The 16361-nt window shown below is 27.6% G+C and overlaps 1 protein-coding gene and 1 long non-coding RNA gene across 2 annotated transcripts in view; one reads left to right on the top strand and one right to left on the bottom strand.

Annotated features, from left to right (window-relative positions):
- Positions 1 to 16361, top strand: part of LOC111627736 (patched domain-containing protein 3-like) — a 35694-nt gene that overhangs the window by 1425 nt on the left and 17908 nt on the right. The window lies entirely within an intron of this gene.
- The window catches only part of LOC111627738, a 9211-nt gene continuing 6577 nt past the window's right edge, over positions 13728 to 16361 (bottom strand). Inside the window, exon 3 of the long non-coding RNA XR_002757054.1 lies at positions 13728 to 13897. This is a non-coding gene — a long non-coding RNA (uncharacterized LOC111627738). The remainder of the gene's footprint in view (positions 13898 to 16361) is intronic.

Raw genomic sequence — 16361 nt, 5'->3', positions numbered from 1 at the left:
ACAGACTTTCTTAATTGAGCTACCTGTTGACAGTTTCTCATCTTGCATATTCTTAATCATCAGAATATCGGCTGCTGAATTTTTAAAATATTGAGTAATTATTATTGTCTTACTGTCTTACTTGGATATTAATTACTAATAGGACAATTTTACACCTTTACTGTCTTACTTGGATATTAATTACTAATAGGACAATTTTACACCTTTACTGTCTTACTTGGATATTAATTACTAATAGGACAATTTTACACCTTTACTGTCTTACTTGGATATTAATTATTAATAGGACAATTGTCCTATTAATAATTAATATTCAAGTTGACAAAAAATATATATTAAGAAACTAAAGGACAGTAAGGCAATAATAATTTTGTCATTTTTATTTAGATTTTGCGATAACATATTAATCTCATTTATTAATTAATTAACAACTTAACGAAAATAATTATTATAATTAATTAATTTATAATTATTTCAAATTTACAAATATTAATTAGTACATAATTTTAAATATAATCTTGCTTGATTTAATCATTTAGTAAGCGATTACAGTATTTGACAATTATAAATGGCATCATTAACCCTAACAAACTATTGTAATTTGTAATTGAGTAATAAATGAAAATAATTATTTTTATTATATTACTGTACTGTATTTTAAATTTAGAATCTGATTATGCCAATGTGTTTGTGAAATTTTTGTATAAATGATTTATAAATGTTATATATTTAATACATTATTTTAAATAAATGTTAATTTATTTAATACCTCTCGAAATATATGATTTAAAATTATTTTTTGTTAGAGCGTGTGTGGGACACTATTTTGTTCACCCTCTTTGAAACTCCCATTTCTCAAAGTAGGGTTAACTTAATGACGATTTTACTCATTATTAGCATTTACAGTTTTTTTTTAAAACTCACTTCTACCCTCAAAATTAAGCTTTTTACCATTTTATGATATTTAAAAATATAAAAAGGTTTTTTAAAATAATATATCATAAAAGATAGCACCACACGCGCAGTTTTAAATGATACCGAGAAAGTTAAGCAACTCGTTGCCGGGTTTTTTAACCTTCGCAAATATCTGTAAAATACAATGGTTTGAATCTATACAGAGTATGATACGTAAATAAAACAATATTTATTTTATTAAGAGAGGATCGAAAGAAAAAAACGATGAAATTTTTAACGGTTTGACGGTAGCAATTATTCAATGTAGGTTTATGTAGTTCCTTAAGATATAGACTACATTGATATTTTCGAAATATTTATATGAGTCCAGCCTTAGAACTTTTTTTTAACTCTTTCCGCCCCGTGGGCACTAAGAGGGCCTCTTTTTGCAAGCCCATTATGGGTTCGGCCAGGCCCACAATCGGGCTGCCGGGTGGTGAGGGATGGGGCCCGACATATCCGAACGGACCACTCCCCGAAAGATTCCTGGGAATTTTTCGGCCCGTTCGGATTTGAGCCCGGGTCCCCCAGAGCGGTGGGCTGCCACCTTGACCGCTCCGCCATCCGGCCGCTAGCCTTAGAACTAGCACACATATTTTGTATTCAGCAATGTGCATGATTAACGTATTTTCTTTTAAAAACAGGTTTTTCATACACGGAGCAGGTGTAACGTTTTGAATAATATGTATACAATAAGTCTGAAAAATAAATAATATATCTTTACGTGAATCGTTGTAAATGTTCATTATGTTCAATAACGTGTTAATTAACGTTTTCATAAGTTTTACTTTCCGGTATATTTATAGAATTTCTTTTTATAAACAAACTCGGTACAAACAAAAATATTACGTATGTGTAAGTAATCATTTTTCCATTATATAGCGATATGACGGATTCGCAACTTAACAATGAATAGGCAACTGAAAGCTAAGATATGTTCATATAAATCGAATTTTAAACAGTGTCCCAACTACAAACTATAAACCTTTTACCAGTAAGTTGCCTAATAGAGAATAAACATTGATATGTAGTTAGAAAGAAAAAATAAATAAATTTTTCAGACACCATTTTTACATCCATTCCCAAATATATTTAAATGTATTATATATTGATATATAAATAGGTATCCCCCGTACAACACGGTTTCGCTCTAACACGGTTTTGGAAATCCTCTGTATGAAATTTCAGAAGTTTTAAGTGTAAACTCCGTTATTCGATTATTTTTTTAATTCAAGTAAACACGCTGTTGTCTCAAATTTGCTCAGGGATTTTACAATATTGAAATTTTCAATTTCTTTTGCACCTTTCGTAAGGTTTACTTTAATGAAAACCGATAGTACAATTTTTTCTTTCTTGTCCTAGCTTTTCTATCGACCAGGTATCGTCGTTGCTTTCAGACTTTAGCCGTTAAGACTGTCACTGTATTTTTTTTTATATATTAATCTTCGTATTTAGTAAAGTTTATTCAAACATTTTTAGGTACAGTAAGTATTTATCTACGAATGATTACTTCATTCGTAAAAATAACGAATGAAATACAGCGGTATTAGAACAGTTCCCAACTGGAACAATTCAATATTCGAACATAAATTTGAGGAAAAAAATCCCTCGGTTCTTGACTGAACAAACGCGACTCTCCAGAACAAATTTTCGATTAATAACATATTTTTATTTTGTCATCCATAAAAAGTTATGACAAAAATGAAAAAAAAAATGATATCGCTGGTATTTCTGATCAAGATCAATAAAAAAAAGCTTAGAAGATGAAGATACTTTGTACTTAGGAAAAATAAAACGGCCTCGTTTAACTAAAATTAATATTAACGCATAATACAGTACTTTTAATTGTAATTTTTAATTAATTATTGATTGTAAATGAATTATCGAGTGTTTTCATAAACGTATTTCTTTTAGTAACGTAAAAGAATAGTAAACTTTTGTTAACTTTTGAAACCTAACCCCATGTTTTGCATTAGTCTTTTGTTTCGTATAGCACGGATTCAAAAATTTTGAAACTGTAGATAGAACATTAATGCTATTAAAGTTTAGTAGTTAAGGTGAAGGAGGTGGGATCATCACACTTTCCTTATGTTGTATTCTATAACAGACGGGAAAGTAAAATCGACGATTAACTTTGTTTTATCTTCACATTAGCATCGTCATTATTTCTTTATTGGAAATTTATGATCCTTTATATTCTAAGATCTGTAATTTTACGTAATCATTGTCCTCTTTCTTATGAAAAACTAAAACAATTTAAACTCGCAAATTACTCCTTTATATTTAGAAAAGAGAGCGATAACTTTTGTTTTAGATAAAGGATTTTTTATTTGAAATATACGTATATAAAAGATTATAAAAATTATTCAATATTAGCATTTAAAAATATTTTGAGTCTTTAAAAAGCAAGTTAATGGAAAAAAACAATCCGAGAACAAAAATGCCAATTTTTCCAATATCAAAACATCGTAATTGTTTAGCGAATAACTTCAGACAGTTGATGTCAGTAGACAAATTGTTGCTATGGTTTCAAGCAACATCATAATGGTGATGAAAATATTCCGAAGCCGAAAAAGACAAAAAATGCTCTCAAAAAATGTGATTGGGACTTGTAAACCACTCTTTCACTCACGTTAGTTGTTTTTTGCGGTTTGATTTTGTAACTAGAAAAATGTTTGTAAATAGTTAAAGAAAATAACAAAACGTTAAATTCAAATACTCTGTTTTCTACATTATCTTCAGTTATGAATGGCTTTTAGGAAATTATATTCAATAGTAGAACTTCAACTGTTCCTCGTTTAGATACTGTAAAATCTTTTTAATTTAAAATTCTTAATTTTCATATGGTCTATTGGTAGAACTAGATTCAAATCTTTTTTACATGATTAAAAATATGAGAAATAACCCATCTATAAATTCAAATACAGAATAAGATAAGAAATTTAAATAAGCTATGCCGATGTTTCATTATTATGGTCTAATTCTCAGTTTTTAGATGTAGAGAAATTTTCATCTTACAAATTTACAGTTTTTTTTTTTTTTTTTTTTTTTTTAGTATTAGGGATATCCGATTTTATAGTGAGTTATATCTGTAAAAATTCCAACAACGAGTTGCTTAACTTTCTCAGCATTATTTGGTAGCGCCATCTGTTGTCATATTTTATTAATAAAACTTTTTATATTTAAAAAGTTTTTTTAAATACCACCCTGAAAATTATGCTTTTCGCCATTTTATAAAAATTAAAAATAGAAAAAATTTTAAAGTTGCCTGGATAGTTAAGCAATTCGTTACTGGATTTTTATTAAGTGATTCATTTGAAAATCTTGACTAAATTGGAAAAAAAACCTCATAGTTGCTACATGTATAAGATATATTAATTTTGAATTGTGAATATTACACAAATAAAATTACAGTATTTATTTTGTCAACAAGAGCATACATTAATTACTTTGAATTTTCATACAGTTATATAGGTTTAACTAATAAAATAAAATAAATTTTTTGTTTTATTAATTTAAAATAAATTTAACGAAGCATTTTATATCTAACACTTGATAGGAAGAAGTTCCCATAGAAAGTCCTCTTGAAAAGCACTTCCCATTTTGCAATCGTCAATGCGTTGCGTTCTTGTATTCCATCAAACTAAACAAAGTATTTGAAAAAAAAATATATTACAAAATAGTAAAAAACTGTAAAACTGACTTATTAGCCACTTTCTTAGTTATAAGAATGTAATAAACTAATTTTTTTTTCTTACTAAACACGTTTACATGTTGATGAAAATGTTCTAAAATCACGAAAATAAATCAATTCACAACAGATTTTGTTTTCTTGTAGTCTACACGATTTTAAAAATTCAGATTCCAACAGTAGATTATAGGGAAAAAACTTGTAAATCAGTGCATTTTCATCATTTCATCAAACGTAGCCATGATTTTATAAATAAACTGTTAGTTTAAAAAAAAACTACTTTAATACAGTGGCTTAGCGACAAAATTTGACAAATACGTTGCGAAAAATGAAAAAGTTTCTTTATATTGATATATGACTAAAAAGTAAAAGAAGTTTCTTGATGTATTTTCAAATTATTTTCCAGAACCGTATGCAATTATTATAATATAGTAAATAAAACTAGCAGATAACCAGCGGTACCACCAGTGGTCAAATGAATAGAAACCGCTGAACACTGGGTTTGTGCCTTGCCAACGGCTGGCTACATCGAATTTTCCGGTTTTTTTTACGTTTGTAACCTAAATAGGGACAATTTCAGCATAGAAAGTTTTCACCTCGGCAGATTACTCAAGTACTGTACTTGCCGGTCTTGATTGATTTAGTAATATTTCATCTTGGCGGTCAGAGCCGAGTCTCTACTTATAGTACTTCTTTATAAAATGTTAGTTTCGGTTTCGATTGGCGGTGACGAATCTATTTTATATTGTTTCTTATGAGAAAATTTGTTTTGGTTTTAGAACAAATCGGTTTTCGAACAAATTTTACGGACAAATTAAGTTCGAGGTTTGACTGTATGCGATAGTGCGTTGTGCGCATTTTTGGAAGTGCCATGACACGATATTTGCGTTTTTGATTGGATCTGAGAAGTCAGAATGAGTTGTGGTCGATTTATTCGTTCGATGAGTATTTTCGGTCTTTGAACGTAACACATATTAATACATAAAAACAATTATTTTTACTTTCGATCAATTGGCGTTTTTGGTAGAAGCCACATTAGCTATGTTATTGCAATGCCATGAGATATATTTTAAAGTATTTACGATAAATTAAACAGTTGCAAAGTGCTTTAAAGTAGATTATGAAAAACAAATCTCTCATTTTTCTCTATAATCCAAAATTTATGAAAATATACAGTATTAGAATACAAGATAAATATTCATTTTAGATAAGAAATAATACGTTGAAAATTAATTAGACTCTAACTAATTTTGATCATATTTTATTTAATAAACTTGTCTTCCTCTCGTTCGTCCCGCTATATTTCTAAACACAAATCCAAAAATATCGAATATTATGGTTAGTTTGGAATTGAAAAGTTATTATTCAAATTTCATTTAGAAATTAATTTTACGTTAATATCGTATGACGAGACATTTATAATTATTAAAATATTGGTAAAATATAAACGTTTTCATTAATCTAATAGATTACAAAAGATTATCTTTGTGTTGAATTCAATGAGTGATATTGATAAAATTTAAAAAGTTCACTTTTTACTGTTTTATTGCATTTAATAAGAAAATTAAGAGAATTGAATACGGAAACAATTAATAAATTTTATATAGAGATATATTATATATTTTCTAGTAATTTAGAGTCATGAAACCGTACATACATGTACACATATACGCGCATGCACATACGCATTCACTATGTTTCATAGAAGAGGCCAAGGACAAAACTTTTTCCGAAAGTCATATTTTTTCCTGAAAATTAATTTTAAAAATAGATCTACATATACAAATTTCTTCATCCAACTATTGTTCTTTTACATAATTGTCACGCGTGCCACTGTTTCGTAGTTAATTTTTATAAGTATAAAGTAATTGCACTTTATATTTATTTATCTTATTACAATAAAAATTGCCAAAATTATCTATTATTTGTGTTATTTTGGCTTTTAGAGGCCATTTTAAGAAAATTGATGTTATTTTTCTAATCAATTTTTTAAATCAAATAAATACAACATGTTTAGTTGATTTGGATATAGAAAATCCATCTGCAATTATTCTGTATAAAGAAAAGTACAGCATATATAATAATGTTAAAATTTTTATGTTGTAATAGTAATCATATCCAATTTTAGTTGCTTTATTCTTTAAGTGTTAATAAATAAAAAGTAAAACAAGAAAAAATTAAGTCACAGAATATATAAGACTTGAATGTTTTATACTGTATCAATATTGCAATAATTTTTTTTGTAAGTTTTCATATTTCAAATTAATAAATTATATAATTAATAATAAATAATTGATTTAATAATCATGATTAAATAAAGTTTAATAATTAATTAATCAAGTTTATTAAATGCTTAAAACTATTAAAAATCTTTCGCTTTTTAAGATTTTAATTAAAGATTTTTTATTAGATTAATTTCTGTATTTAAAATTTGCTGTAATATTAATTTTTCCATACAGACATAGAACTTACTATGTCTTTATCATTGTCCAAATAAATATCAATATCATCATATCAAATGGAATTAATGGAGGTTTCTTCGAATTACATCGATACTTTGTAGAAATTCCAAATGCTTGCATTATTATTCAATAGTTACTCCAGTCATCCGAATGCGATGGCTAGTAATTTATTACTTTATGAAATGTTTTGTCCAATTTTCAAAGTATCAATTATCGCGTTTGGGAGTTAGCAAGACTGTTTTTCCAACAATGGTAAAACAGTCATGAGGACTTTAATGTTTTGAGCGTAAATGTTTTTAAGGGAAAATACAGGAAATAAAATTGAATACAGTAGAGCCTCGATTATCCGACCCCCGATTAATCGACACCTCGGTTAACCGACGTCCTAGTCGGCAAATTTCAAATGTCCGCTAGTGATGTGGCGCTACAATATTAGGCTATGTCTCGGCTACTTTAATATTATTTTTACGTGTTTTAGCTGGCAACACTCATTCGACCTTTCATGGTCGAATGAGCGTTGCCAGTATTTAAACGAGGCTTAACTTTCTAATTTTTAACGATACAATAGCGACGATTATTATTTTAAAAAATTTTTGTTAGGCTTAACATCGATGAAAATTCAAATCGAAGTAGGTTAATAGCGTTATACTAATATACTAATTACATGGGATATAATAATATACTACACTAATAATGGATTTTTTCATACTTTTCGGTTATCCGACCTTTCAATTATCCGACCAACCCCAGTCCCCAATTGAGTCGGATAATCGAGGCTCTACTGTAATTATTTAATCAAAAATTTTATTAATAATACAGGTATACCTCGCCTTACGTCGGTAATTGGTTCCAGGAGAGGGGACGTAAATCGAATTCACTTGTCTCTGAATCTACTTGTCACTAGGCTAAACAATAAATTACCATTTCCCGGTTCTGTATTTTATTTATTAACGCATTTTTAGTAATATATGATCAATAAGGATCTATTTTAAGCTTACAAACAAATAAATTTTAGTTTTTAATATAGTACAGAAAAAAGTAATCTAAATTTACTAATGCATGTACTGTAAGTACAGTACATACTTGTAAATGTACAGTATATATTTTTTTTAATATGATTTTATGTGCTTTAAACGCTTTTCTAGTGATATTACGACTTCAATATTTGTGGCGGACAGACGTAAAGTCGAATAAAATGACTTAAACTTGATTTTTATTTTTCCATATACTTTTTTTGACAAACGATGTATAATCGGGAACGACGTAACTCAAAACGACGTAAGTCGAGGTATACCTGTATAAACAAAATAAATATTCTCAAATAACAAAATAATGATGAAATGTCGGGACGTCATTGAATCGCCATTAGTTCCGGTCTAGTAGACTATAAGTAGCTTTTTAACAACTATGTGGCTTAAAATTCTTCAAATACTTGTTATTATTTATTTATTTCGTTATTAAAAACTTATTTAAAAAATTATTAAAGGAACAACATAATATTTAAAACTATGAATACACTTAAGACAAAATAGTTTAAAATAGGTAAGTCGATTTCATAGCTGTACTTTAGTCTACTTGAATTTTAACAAATATGCTGTGATCACGACAAAGGACTTCCTAATCCTATAATAATAAAAACAACGATTATTTAATAACAGAAAATTTTATTTGTAACGAGCCGGGCTGCAATTTCTAATCATATTTTTAATTTATTTAATTTAAGATATATGCTTCTCTACTCAAATTGGTATTGTCTTTTCCCTGTACATCATACCAGTAGCATAACGTCATTGGAAGCGGTGGATGCGCCGCTTCCCTTGTATTTTCTAACAAATAAATATATATTAATTTTAATTATATGAAAATAATCACACAATATTTTATTATAACAGCATTACGTATCTTATTACAAATTTCTATACTACACGTGAAAAAAAGATAAGATCGCTATTGTATATTCGAATATTAGTGGCGGAATGGAAGCGCTGTATCGTCAGCATCCAAAAAGCCAGATTCGCGCATGCGCTTTACAGAGCACCAACCTCACCCGATTAAGCTGGTGGAAGCCTAGGACCTCGGGTGGCTGCTACACGTATAACGCATCCAATTCTATCCAGGACCGGTTCTGGGCTGTTAGCCGCCTGCCCGCTAGATATTTGGCCGCCCTCGCCCGATTACATGAATCACGAGTAGATTTGTAACTTAACCCAACCGATAAGAATTTACTGGTATGTTCTTAGGATAGTTCTGTACAGTTGACAGGAGTTTTAAAAAATCCATTAAAATATTTGTTATTTTTATTCCGCTCTCCGATTTTATATAATATTACTCACGGATTTTTATGTTAAACCAGTGATATTACGATTTCGTACGTCTAATCTTTAAGGGGATGTAGAAAAAACGTGTACAGTTCTTGTATAATGTTAAAAAAATAACTGTTACTTTGGTAGCATAATTTACAACTAAATTTAATGAATGAGAGATTTTTCTGTACCTGGTGCATCTCTCTCGATGCACCAGGTACAGAAAAATCCCTAGAATTTATACAGTAATTCTTAAATTTACGATTTATGTATCGTTTGTCGTAAAAATTTGTCTTTTCACTTTTTTCCCAAGACTACAAACATTCGAGTACAAAGTAACCGGTTTCGACTTATTTCTACTTAAGAAATCGTTAAATAATTAAGAGATTAGGGAATTGGGGACATAAATAAACCCTGAAGAAAGAGCCGGAATATTACTTAAAAGCTTAACTGACCCAATCTCCAGCCGAGTACAGCGGGGACTGATTTCTTTATAATATTAGACGTAATATAAACAGAGATTTTTCCAGTTCAACGAGAATGACCGAAAAGTTGTAAATTTTGGAAATTTCCGTGGACACCTGGTCCTAAAACGAATTAGTTAGAAAACAAATGACTATTAAATTTAACATATTTTGATTTTTACAGCTATGATGAGAAACGTTTAAAATTTACAACAACCCCGTCGCATCCTTTGAGATATACTAGTGATGTGACAAAAGAGGCATTTGACATTGACCGGTATCGGCACCCTCGGGATTTGGCAGCCCGCGTGCATGCACGCACCGTACACCTAGCAGGACCGCCTCTGATTCCACTCGTAGGACTATTTGACTAAGTGGTTAAGATTTAAAAAGTAAAGAAGATTTTGTGTTATTTTTATGTACGTTTCTTTACAAATCTATATTTAATTATAATTTTCTTTAAAAGTATATTCATACGATTGAAGAGTATTTTGTATCAGGTATGTATATCCACCGCACATTTTATTTCACCAAGTAAGTTTTTATAATTTTATTTTTAATTTTAGCCCTTATATCGTGGCTAGCGATTCGGAATGTAATTGCGATATTGAAAATTTATTTTAAAAAAGTTTTGGCTCGAGATCATATAATGAAAAAGAAAACATTATTAAAAGAGAAAGGCCAATGCCTAAGTTAAATATAAACGCTTCAATAAAAAAATTTGTTCGATATTTTCACGATAAAATGGCTCTGTAAATGCATAAAAATGCATTTACAGAGTGAAATTAGTGTGTGGAATAAGAATGTCTTTGACAATTTAGCTGGCAAAAGACACGAAAAATCGTCGATTCTTTCGTATTTGAAGCAATTTGGAAATCGAAGCGGAATAGAATTTAACATTAGTAAATAATATAAAATAAATATTGAAAATTATAACGAGATAGTTACGGCTAATAGATATATTTAAATTAATAAATGTTATATGTTTTTATCAAAGCAAGAATCAGCATTTAGAGGGCATAGGGAATCTATTGAATCTAATAACAGAGGTAATTATATTGAACTTTATTAATAACTATTGATAACTATTTATTAATTACGTCAGATAAATAATCTATTAAAAATGCATTTAAAGAATTAACTGATCGTCCCTGGAAGTCGGCTTCTTACAGAAACACAGCTTCCCTATCATCAAATGTCACGGCACGCTACTGCATCATACTAAAATTACTAGCAATAGCAATCCGGTCATTATCTAACACCATTCGGGGGACAATTTTGAATTGAAATAACATGACTTGCAGTTTGCATCGGAAGTTGATATATAGTTAATCTGGGCTTCCTGCCCCTAAGGTCTCAAATTTTATCTATTTAACTCTGTTCTCGAGATTGAGGTAAGACAGACACACAGACGGACGGATGACGATGGGAATTTATAGGTCTACAATTTTTTTCAAATTGCAGCTCAATGAGAGAGAATACTCGCTATTCTCTCTCATTGGGCTGATAGCAGAAACAAAGCAAGTACAGTATACTAAGAAACAAATGACCACAATTGCCATCCCACACCAAAAGAGGGAGATATTCAATTTATTATAGTTTATGAGTTTATATCAATAAGAATACTCCATCTTTGAACTTTGCGGTTAAGATTGAATAATTGATAAATAATTAAAGATTATTTATTTCGATTTTGAATGATTTTACAAAAAGCTACGAGACGTTTCTGAAATGAAATGTGTGAAGTGTAAAAGAAATTTGTGATATTTGCATTTTATCTTAAATTATTTTATTATTAATATAAAATTTATATACTCTAAGAAAAAATATTAAATATTAAAGATATTAGATTTTAAATTTTATGTGGAATAATAATCACGATCAAGAAAACATTATTAAAAGGGAATAATATTTAAGGAATATTTTTAAGAGCATGTACAATAATGTATAGTACTAACAACATAATGTATTAAATAAAAGTGAGAAAAATACTCAATCATAATACCGTAAAATTATCCTTTAGCAATAATTTTTGATTAAATTTTGCTGGAACTGAATTGATATGCCTTTATAACTATACAAAATAAACGAACCATGATACTTATAGAAATAAGTATTGTATACGCTTTATAACCGGTATTTCCTCCGAAATTTTCGTATAATTTACATTGAAATCAATTTTTTTCATAAAAAGACGTTTCAATGTCGTTCTAAAATGACGCATTATGAACGTCATCTTGAACAATTACGGTAATAAAATATCTCCCATCTCAAGAACTATAAAAGCGGATGCAACTATTGTTTCTCTGTTTACTACGAAGTTTATATGTTGTCGTTTGTTATTTGGGTTGATAAGGTAAGATTTCTACTTTCAAATTTTAAAACAAAAATCATATTTCTGTTATGAAAAACTACTTTGTAATATTATTTCAAATTTTAATGTTAATAGAAAACTATTTCGTATAAGAATATTTTTGAATAGAACAGTAAATATTTTCTCTGAATTTTAATAAACTAGAAGTACGAAATTTCTATTTTATAATAGGCCGCTTGCTTTATTTATCTAATTAAAAATATGTAAAATATTTAAAATATTAGCATTAATACATAATATTTAATACTATATGCAATTTTCTTTAGTATTAAATCTTTAATCTCTAGTAATAATCTTTAGTATTAAATACTATAAGATTAATATTAAATTGCATGTAGTATTATATTTAATACTACATGCATGCAATTAAATATAATGCACGTATTTAAATATAATGCTACACGCAATCTTTAGAAAATTAAGAAAGTTTCAGTGAATACCATTTTACCCATTTAATCTTAACATTATGTATAGAAAGATTCGTTTTAGAGAGAAAGAGATACAGTTTTATTACCATGTATATTATTTCTAGTTCGTAAAACTTTCGTGTTCCGTGTATTTTATAATCGTTAACACGACAAAAATAAATAAAATAATCGAATATTCAATGTAAAATTGTATTAAATATCACGCAAATGTAAATAAATTGGCGTGGAAATGATTTAAATAGTCTTTGATGTATTCAAAGTTTTTTTAAAAACTTTTTTGTATTTTTGTTTTTACTCTGTTAACCTCCTCTGTTCCGCAAACCTACCTCGAGTATTCCACGAAAGAAAAGATTTTGAAGTTTTTATTCAAATTTATTCCCATTGCTATATTCGTAGACAATTCCATGCTTTTATTTTATTCAATATATTAAAGTTTATTAGTTTATTGCTTCATTGTTTCTTGAGAATAGTAAACATGGAATTGCTTATCAAGTTTTGGATATATTGATGCTAATGCTCCGTGTAATAAAAAGTGTGTGAATGGTGTTCCGCAGCCTCAGAAAGGTTGAGAACCACTGCTATAGGCATTAAGAAAGCGTATTTTTTCTTGCTCATTGTGAGTTTTGTCAGACAATGGAGGATGCGATTGTGTGCTAACGAACCTCGATAAATTTTGATATATTTAATTGAAATCAATCTGCTTATTCAAATTAAAAGCGTTACTCAAAATAATTGTAATTTTAGTAGTTTTTTTGCATACGAAATCTTATCAGGTGACAATGAGAGAAGGCTAATAGTGAAAGAGATGAGCATTTTGAACAATTATCATAATTTTTCAAACAATAAAATTATAAAGATCTGAAGGTCTTTTCAATTTTATTTTTTAAACACTGTATTTAAAAAATAAGATTGAAAAAGTCATTTGCACCTTCATCCTTTCACGTTTATACAGTATTTACATAACATAAAAATCTTATTAATTACGAATAATATAAGGAAACTTAAAAGAATGAAATAAAATACATTATCTTCAAAATACACCAGACCTATAAAAATAGTTAGTTAGAATTAAACGTATTTTAAGTATTTTTAAGTATTTTTATTTGTAGCATTTTTACAATTTCCTTCAATTTAAAACAGATTTTATTCCATTTTTTTTAGTTATATTTTTTCCCCCAATTTGACCATTCTTTAGCATAATATCGTACTTGTTCGTTATGGCTAGGAAGTAAAATAAATATCCGTCAATAACTTTTATTAATAAAATTTTAATAAAATATATACAGGTATACAGGTATATTATTATAAAATATTATAAAAGTTACCAAACAAAAAGGTCCATAATATTCACTATATGTTGTTATTATATTATACCATTAATATTTTAAAAAACATTGTACTTAAATATTGTTTATGGAAATATTTTCCTTATTTTTCTGCATTCTACGTGACTTGACATCGTAAGAAAGGTAACAATAAATTACATCACTATAACGGTAATTTTATTTCTCTGTTCAATCATATATTTATTAGCCTACAGCTTTGCAAGCAGAACACAAAATTTCTTTATCTTGAGCCAAGTTATGTTACATAAAGTCAGAAATTAATTTTTCCTTTCTGTACAGTCTGTTTTTTTATAAAGCATTATATTATTTGAATGTTAATATATTAATAAAAATAAATTAAATAAAAATTAAATTTAATCGAAACACCTAAAATTGGAATATAAGAAAATATGGAGTATATATAGAAATAATTACATAATATTTTTTTAGTTTAAGTAATTCGACGATTTATTTTGAAACACAAGACAATCAAAAACTAAATTAATTTCACAATAACTGTATATAGTTTTAAATGTTTGTTAAAAATCCAGAACGAGTTGCTTAACTTTTCCGGCAACATTTGGTAGTGCCATCTGTTATGATATTTTATTTTAAAAAGCCTTTTTATCTTTTTAAGTATCATAAAATGGCACCATTTTGAGGGGTGGGATGGGTTTTATAAAAAAATTTGTAAATGCTAATAACGAGTAAAATCGTCATTAAGTCTGACTCTACTCTCGATATCACACACGACCTTCTTTATCTCCTCACCCCACGATCTTTAATCTCCAAAATTTAATAGCATCAATCTCACTAATAAACAAACCTCCTTGCAAAAATTCAGAAATTTTCCACAAACTCAGATGAGTTATTAAGCTTCAAAGAAGATAAACGAAATCGTTCCATACACACACACGCACACTAACATCCATACATACAGTAAAAAACCCCGATTTTTTTTTACATTTCTCGATGTTTCAAGGTCCCCTGAATCCAAAAATGTAAAAATCTGTGAAAGGAGTCATTTTTTTGACTGATCGCAATACTTTTTCTCTGTTATATATAACAGAGCCGGGAAAGTAATGACATTAATTGAATACTTATGTATAATTAGTCAATTGGATAATCCAAAAAGTTGGAAAATCGACAAATTGCATTATAAATTGAGAAAGAGACAAATTAAACAAATTTTATTACATTTAATCCTTAAAAATAAAATACATTTAATCTTTAAGGATAAAACGTTAAAATGCGATTGATGCATTTGGAAAAACAAAGGAATTTCGGTTACTTCATAACGTTATGAAATAAAACATTTTTTTCCTTTCTATTGTATTGATTCATTTATAATTGCCAACTTTTTGGATTATCCAATTGACTAATTTTATAAGTATGAAAATTGATGTCATTTTAAGAGAAATTTAAATATATAATTTGGACATTAATAATTTTATGTATACATATTTTTATCTCGTGCGTCTAGTTTAAACACATTTTGCGGAAATTAGTTTGATTAAAGGAGTCTACATCCAAATTATGAGTATATTATGTTTTTAATGATAATTGTTCAATAAATTACAACACAAAATTTAATATTGTTGATAATTGTCAAAATAGTTTTTAAATTATACTTCAATCGTTTATTGTTATTCCACAAATGAATTATAAAATGGGAAAAAATCGATACCTTTATAAATTAGAATTTAAGAAAAGCAATAATTTAAAATTGACTCAATCTAAAGTTTAAGTGTTATACAGTATTATTAAAAATGTATTATTAAAGTATTACTAAAAAGCTAAATTATTCTTAATTAAACAAGTAAATGGCTAATTTAAATCTTAAGAAAATATATTAAATTTCAAAAATTAAGTTTATGTATTTATCTACACACCCGAGAAATTTTAAGTTCTTAAAATTAATTGTTGTTGAAAATTATAACAAATGGATTGAGTCTTTATAACAAATGGATTGAGTTGTTGAAAAAAATTTTTTTTCAACAACTCAATCCATTTGTTATAAAGACTTTTATAATTGAATAAAAACAAATTAATAGGTTAGGCTAAACAAAAGATGAATGAAAATCCTATAAAAAAGGAAAAGCTGATGAACAGTTATATAGATGTAAAAAGAACAATTGATACCATTCTTTTGTAGGTGATTTATTATACAATTATCAATACAATGGAATTATGTTGTAAAACGCAATAGCAAGCTCCACGAACTGAATTTTCTTTTTTATCTTTTTCATTAATAAAATAATATCTAAATATGTAATAATATCACAATTTTCACTAATGTAGCCTCTATTATACAAACGTTAAATAAATAAATAAATATAAATATATATATATATATATAT

This window comes from Centruroides sculpturatus, unplaced genomic scaffold, assembly GCF_000671375.1.
Source record: "Centruroides sculpturatus isolate CEXI.00-Female unplaced genomic scaffold, Cexi_2.0 scaffold121, whole genome shotgun sequence".
Lineage (NCBI taxonomy): Eukaryota > Metazoa > Arthropoda > Arachnida > Scorpiones > Buthidae > Centruroides > Centruroides sculpturatus.
The sequence above is the reverse complement of the archived record's forward strand: the minus strand, read 5'-3'. Positions and strand labels throughout refer to the sequence as shown.